Source organism: Arachis stenosperma, chromosome 5, assembly GCF_014773155.1.
Source record: "Arachis stenosperma cultivar V10309 chromosome 5, arast.V10309.gnm1.PFL2, whole genome shotgun sequence".
Lineage (NCBI taxonomy): Eukaryota > Viridiplantae > Streptophyta > Magnoliopsida > Fabales > Fabaceae > Arachis > Arachis stenosperma.
Window position 1 is genome coordinate 21,547,502 of NC_080381.1, and position 7,666 is coordinate 21,555,167.

At 29.3% G+C, this 7,666-nt stretch overlaps 1 non-coding gene across 1 annotated transcript; it reads left to right on the top strand.

Moving 5' to 3' along the window:
- On the top strand, positions 1–103 carry LOC130983823 (small nucleolar RNA R71). The gene has a single exon (XR_009087797.1). It is a non-coding gene; the product is annotated as a small nucleolar RNA R71 (small nucleolar RNA).
- Positions 104–7,666: the final 7,563 nt, after the last annotated feature.

Below are 7,666 nucleotides of genomic sequence, written 5' to 3' on the forward strand. Positions count from 1 at the left end.
TGTCCAGAGGGCATTGCCTAGTCAGTAGCTTGTATCTCTCCCAAGCTTCATAAAGAGTCTCACCATCCTTCTGTCTGAAGGTTTGAACCTCCACCCTAAGATTAGTCAGCTTCTTTGGTGGGAAAAATTTAGTAAGAAACTCAGTAACAACCTTGTCCCAAGTATCTAAACTCTCCTTGGGTTGAGAGTCTAGCCATAGCTTTGCTCTATCCCTCAGAGCAAACAGGAAGAGCATGAGTTTGTACACCTTTGGGTTCACTCCATTTGTCTTCACAGTATCACAAATCTGCAGAAAACTAGAAATAAATTGATTTGGGTCTTCATGGGGAAGACCATGATACTGGCAGTTTTGTTGCACCAGGGTGACCAGTTGTGACTTCAACTCAAAGTTGTTCACAGCTATAGGAGGCACCACAATACTTTTTCCATAAAGATTTGCAGTAGGAGCAGAGTAAGAGCCGGGTACTCTCATTTGTTGCTCATTCCCATTCGGATTTGCCACATTGGCATTATCAGCATTGTTAGGATCCATAGTAGAATTTGCAGCCTTGTAAAGTCTTGCTTGTTGTAAATGCCGCCTGAAAGTTCTTTCAGGTTCAAGATCAAAGTCTAAGAGATGTTCTTTGTCTCTGTTCCTGCACATAAACAAACAGAAGACAAGAAAAGATGGAACTCTCTACATCAGAGTGCAGAGAATTCTCAGTGAGGTAACCTGAACTAGGAAACACCAAACTTAATTTTAGAAATTAAAAAACATATTAGTGCTATTAAAATATTTTTTTTCCGAAAATACTTTAACAAAATTTTAAAAAATTAAAACTAAAATGCCTAATCTAAACAATCAAACAACTAATAGTTGTTAATCTCTATCAATCCCCGGCAACGGCGCCAAAAACTTGGTGTGAAATTTATAACCCACAAACTAACCGGCAAGTGCACCGAGTCGTACCAAGTAATACCTCAGGTGAGTGAGGATCGATCCCACAAGGATTGATAAATCAAGCAACAATAATTGAGTGATTAGCTTAGTCAGACACGCAGAAAAGAGTGTTTTGATGTTTAAAAGCATAAACAGTAATTTAGAGAATCAGCAAGCAAGCAGTTAATAAGGTTAGGAAAAACAATATGAAGAAGGCAGTTAAGGTTTCAGAGTTATCTATTTTTCGGATTGACCTTTCTTGTTAACTATTTTAATCATGTAAGATTTAATTCATGGCAAACTATATGTGAATAGACCCTAATTCCTTAGACCTTCCTAGTCTCCTCTAACTTTCAACAAACGCCAATTCCTTGGTCAATTGCTTCCAATTAGAAGGGTGAAGTTTAATTTCTAGTTTATGTGCCACAAAAATTCTAATTACCCAAAAATAAGAGGATTATATGTCACGTATCCCATTAAATCCAAATAATTAAAATTTAGGAGAAATTGTTTTCAAGCTGTTGTTCAAGTAAAGAGCTTTTCCAAGTTATACAAGAACTCAATTAGAAAAAGGGTCATACTTCCGTTCCACCCAAATTCATAAGATAAAGAACGAAAAAAATTCTTGAAATATAAATCAAAACATGAATTAAAAGAGAAAAATAATAGTATCAATCCATACAATAGACAGAGCTCCTAACCTTAATAGTGGAGGTTTAGTTGCTCATGGTTCAGAGAAGAAAACAAGGATTCAGGTAAACTGTAGAGTACGGAATGTCAATTTGAATAGAATCCCTTTATCTTTTATATCTAATCATCATTAATTTAAAATCTAATTCCTAAAATTAAAATAATATCTTTTCCTATTTTAAAATTTAAATCAGAATCAATTAAATAATCTGCGCCTTGTATCGTGGGGACCACTTGGCTTCACTGGATTTGCGCCTAACTTGGCAGAGAGCTGTGCCTTACTTGAGTGCCAAAATGGGGCCCAGAAATCGCCCTCAGCGTTTTCTGCATTTTCTGCACGTTGCGCATGTCACGGGTACGTGTCGCTGCACAAATCTCCAAATCACGCGTACGTGTCGGGTATGCGTACACGTCGCCATGGAAAGCTCCAAATCACACGCACGCGTCAGGTACGCACGTGCGTCACTTCTCGCTATCCTCTCCTTTAATTCTTGTGCTCCTTCCATTTGTGCAAGCTTCCTCTCCATCAAATCCAACCAAATGCTACCTAAAATAAACAAAATTGCACAAGACTCAAAGTAGCATCCATAGTAGCTAAAAGATAATTAATTCTTGATTAAACTCAACAATTTAAATGCAAATTCACTAGCAAAAGATAAGAAAGATGCTCACGCATCAGTATTCTACTTGTGTATGTGAAAATGGTTTCTATCATGAAAATGGTACATACTACTATAATTTCTGTGTGAAGCATATAACTATTATCACTCCGAGGTAATAAATTTCTTTCAAAATGTGATTTCAAATTGTGTTGTGGCTAGTTTATAAGAATAAAATTTCATCTTGTTATTTATTTTAAATCATTGTATTTTTTTATTTTATTATGTAGATTTAAAATCAAAATAATACTTGAAGATCATAGTGGCGAGGGTATTTTTATTTTGTTTGATCGTGAAGCATCTTATTTGGTTAAGAAATCCTGTGCTGACTTGTTTTCTGAGGTTCAAAAAGATGCAAGTGTATGTTTTTAGTTTTGTTTTGTGTGTTGTTCAGTTTATGTGATTGTTCAATTTTCTATAGCCATATTCTTTATTTTGGTTGAGATGTGTCATTTAAATTGTGTATTTTTTTTCTCTTACTTTGAAAATAGCTTATATGTGGAAATACTTATCCTCCCATCTTTCAAGGACTAATTGGGAAAAAATTGTTGCTGAAGGTTGATACCAAAGGTGTCAGGTTTGATAAATTTTTCAGCACTTTTCGTGTTAGGAGAGTCTGTGATGATCCCACCATTATTGTTATATTTAAACTCCCTGATTATGATGCTGATGATGAGTCTACTCCAAAAAAGATTATATATACATATAAGTATTTTAAGATTGTGGAAATGTGTGTTTTCTTTAGTTTATGTTGTGGTGTGCTCTTTTTATGTTCTTTTTATTTTTCAACTCTAGTTCTATATAAATAGGAGCCTGTATTACAAAAATCTATGATATGTTGCAAAGCAGATACTAATGTTAAAAATGAGTCATCAATAACTTCTATCAAAAGTAACAAAGTTGCTGGCTAGTCTTATGAGATTTTTATGTAATTAATGAAGTTATTGCTGTAATTAATGATGAAAATGGAAAGCCTGAGGAAACACTAGAGAATGATACTGTTAGTAATGATCTTTCTTTTGAACTTAATATCTTGCTTAACTCACCCGTGAAAGAAACTCAGGTACTATTATGTAATATTTTTTTTCTTCTTATGTCTGCTGGTTCTAAATGGATTTGCATTGCTCGAGTGATTTGTGTATCTTTTATTAATTTCTATTTCATAGGAGGTGTTGTCCCAATTTCTTTATGAATGTTCCGAATATAGAGACAAGGTTATTCATGAAGATCATGTTATTCCTTTCAAGGGCAAAAGGAATTCGAATGTTGAATTTGATGAGGTGGCTAAGGATGCAGATGGGCGTGGGTCCAAGATTGTCAAGATTGATGAAATTTGATTTAAGTTGTGCAATTGAACTGCTGTGTGTAGATGTAGGCATGTTATATAGGATACGTATAAGTGTGTAGGAAGGCTTATGATTCCAAGTAGAACTTAATGTAATTATGCTTGCTGGATACTATTTTGACTTTTTTAAATTGTGTCTAATAAATATGATTGTCAGAGTTTGCTTTATATATTGGCTCAAATCATGAGTTAAAGATTTTTATTGTCAACTCATTCTTTTACTGTAGCCTATAAGTTACATGCTATGATATGTAGTCAGACTTTGAAATTGGTTTATCATATGAAAGATAGCCATATATAATTATATATATTAATGAAATGTAGAAGTTCTTATTATTATTTGTTTATTGTTATTCTACTCTAGTTATTCATGTCAATTAGTTACAGGTTTTGAATATAATAATTTATTTTTTTCTTTTGTTAGTTATGAAACATATAGATGGTTATATAAATATTTTATTGCTGTGGTTCACAAGTTTTATTGTCAGACTTTTTTTTATTTACTTGTTGTTACTTATAAAAACTTAAGAATGTGGCTTTGTTTGATGTAATGAATGAGTGTTAGTTTTTTAAGTTTGTTTTTTAAATTGTTGTTTGCTTTAGTACGTGTAATAAAGATGTCTCAGAATTTTGTTGGTGTCAGAGAATATAGGAAAAATTTTTTGAAAAGAAAGCGAACACAGAAGCATCAAAATACAAGAGGTCAATATTAATTTGAAGTTAATGATCCTTTTAATTTTTTTAACTGTCAATAATTTTTTATCTATTAAAGTGTTTGTAATTTTGTTTTTTGTAATATTTTAGAAATTGTCAATTCCTCAATAGCTGATCTCTTGAATGATTATTTGGGTAAAATTTATTTCTCTAACTAGATGTTTGTAATTAATACTTATGTTTCTAATAATTTATGTGTTTATTTTATATATTTTCAATGTTTTTTATATATATATTTTTTAAAAATTTAGTTGAAGTGTTCTGGAATCATAATCAAAGTTCAAATTTTATATTATCAGGTATAATTATATTTTTAAATATTTTATTTCTATTCGTGTTTAGTTTTATTAATATATATTTTAAGTTGTTTTAATCTATATCTAATAACATAGCCATTTATTGATTTATTGTTATTTTTTCTCATTAGTATACTAAAAGGTTTTACATTAATTAATTCAAATATAAAGAATTCCTAATTAAAAATAGCACCAAACTCATTGTTTAATTTGATATCCCAAGCAATATTTGTAAAATAAAAAATGAAGAATAATTCTAAAAGACATTTAAAATAATTATAATAATTCTAAACAATGACTAAAAGTAATTAAATTAGTTAACATAATCGTAAAATTTTTTGGTTGTTATTGTTTACATTATTAAAAGTGATTATAATAACCAATTTAGATGGACAATTACTAAAAGTAATTAAAATAGTTAACTTAAGCCTAAACACTTACTACATGTGACTGGAATAACTAACTTAATCGTAAAATTGTTTTGATATTTAAATTATTAAACGGGTTTACATTAATTAATTCAAACATAAATAATTATTATATTTGATTAAAATAATAAATCAAAGCCTATTCTAATGATAAAGAATATGAAAAAGATTTCTGGTTATGTAGCTTGATCCAGGTAATGAGTTAATTAATTAAAAATCTTAATTAAATGAAGTACCATATATATTTTTTGAACCTTTTTTTAGTTTAATATCTCAATCATTGTTTGTAAAATAAAAAATTGATAATAATTTTAAAAATCTTTTAAAATAATTATAATAATTGTAAACAATTACTAAAAGTAATTCAAATAGCTAACATAATCCTAAAATTATTTAGTAATTATTGTTTACATCATTAAAAGTGATTAAAATAATTAATTTAAGCTGAACAATTATCGATAGTAATTAAAATAGTTAGCCTAAACCTAACTAATTACTGTACATGACTGAAATAATTGATCTCATGATAAATTTGTTTAGACATCGTTTAGATTACTAAAAGGGTTTAATTTAATTATTTCGAACTTAAACAACTACTAAAAGTGATTAAAATGCTTAATCAAAGTTTATTTTGATCATAAAGAATATGGAAAGGTTTCTGGTTATGTGGCTTCATCCAGGTAATTAATTAGTTAATTAAGATTTCTAACTAAACAAAGCACAAGAGGCATTTGTTGAAATTTTTTAATTTAATACACAAATAAATATTTGTAAACTAAAAAATAGAAAATAATTCTAGAAGTCATTTAGATTATTTAATTCTAACCTAAACAATAACTAAGAGTGATTAAAATAATTAATCAAAGTCTATTCTAATCATAAAAAATATGAAGATATCTCTAAACATTTATTAAAACTTATTAATATTTAGTTAATTAATAAATCACAGTTTATTCTACATTGGATTTTATAATTTTTTATATTTTTTGTGTTCAATATGCATGTTGATTTTTAAAGAAATAATTGACTTTTTATTTGATAATCTATTTTTTATATATTTGGTTGTCAAATATATATTTATGTTATTTTAAATCAAAATGGATGACTTAGAAGAATAAAAAATATATGATCCTTCAATAAATTCATTCAATCAAATTAATTCTATTACTGATCATCTTCTCTTCTTGCAAAGTGACATACAAAATATATTCTCTTTCTTAAATAATCTATTATTCAAAAAGAGTAAAATAAAATTACTATTTAGTTAATATTAAAAAAATTCACTGTCACATTATGATAAAAAAAATTTGTCATAATTTTTTTAAAAAATTATTTTATTTTAAAATAAAATTTTTTTGTTTGGTACAAGTAAATTGTAAAATCCGCAAAATTAGTAAATAATTAGTCAATAAATTAATTATTATTTAAAAAAATTAAAACTTAAATTTTTATAGTTTAATGAGGCAGAGCTAATTAAAATAAAAAAAATCTTACACTAATTTTAAAAAATTGATCTAAAATTGGGCCGAACCGGGCCCGTATTGGGCCTAAGACCCAATCCAATCACCTTTTAATGAAGGCAACAGCCTTCCTTTCTTCCAAAATGAACACATAAACGCTGAAAGGAAAGCAAGAGCTTGAAACCTTGTCCCAAATTCACTTAAATTTCTTTTGATTGTAACTTTTGATCCGGAGCTCTGATCGCCGCACCGTTTGTAGCAATGCAACTGCAGCGTCGAGCTCTACAAAGCCCAGTATGTTGTAAGGTAAAAAATTTATGTTTTCGTCTTTAATTTCAAAATTAATGAGCAATCAAGTTGAAAATCGTTTAATTTCGGTATTTAGGCTCGAGTTTGCTTGTGGGTTTTGTTGAGTGTGGCTCATTTGAGCTGTGGACAAGATAAGGATTCTCAACCCATAGTGAATTTATTGATTTATCGTGTTTGGGTATTAAGTTATTATATTTGAATGTGGTAATGTAGTTTAGGTAGTGCATATATGTAACTTGGAGCTTGATACTTGATAGTGAACATTGGAGACTTGGTGGAGTTTGGGTGTAATCGCTGTTGAGATTTTGGATCTTTGGGGCTGTGTTTGGTGTCTTTTTGGTGGTGTTTCAAGTTATACGTGAAAATCGGCCAAAGTATGGTTTCGGTTTCTCGTATCTAAAGTATAATGTATTGTGAAAGCTTAGGCTAGAGACCCTAGGATAGGAATGGAATTATTGATGTTATTGTTGGTTGAGAATGATTATTATGTATGTGGCTAATGGCCTTGTAGGTTGTGATTGATGTTCTTGTTGATGAGTGTGTATTTATACTTGATATTGAGTGGTATATGTATAATGGTTGATGCATTTGAGGCTGATATTGTACTTGATATGGTTACTTGATGATGTATGTTGGATATTATTGAATTGGAAATATTGTATTAGAAATTGATGAAAATAGAGAATTGGTAGGATGTGGACGTAATGAGAAAGTTGGAAATGTGAGGTGAGAATGTTTGGTGCTGAGTTGGTAAGGTTTGGGGTGGTTTTATAAGCGTTGGAATTGATATGTTTTGAAAACGGAAGTTTTCTAAAGTATTATGAAAACTATGATTTTAACCAATTT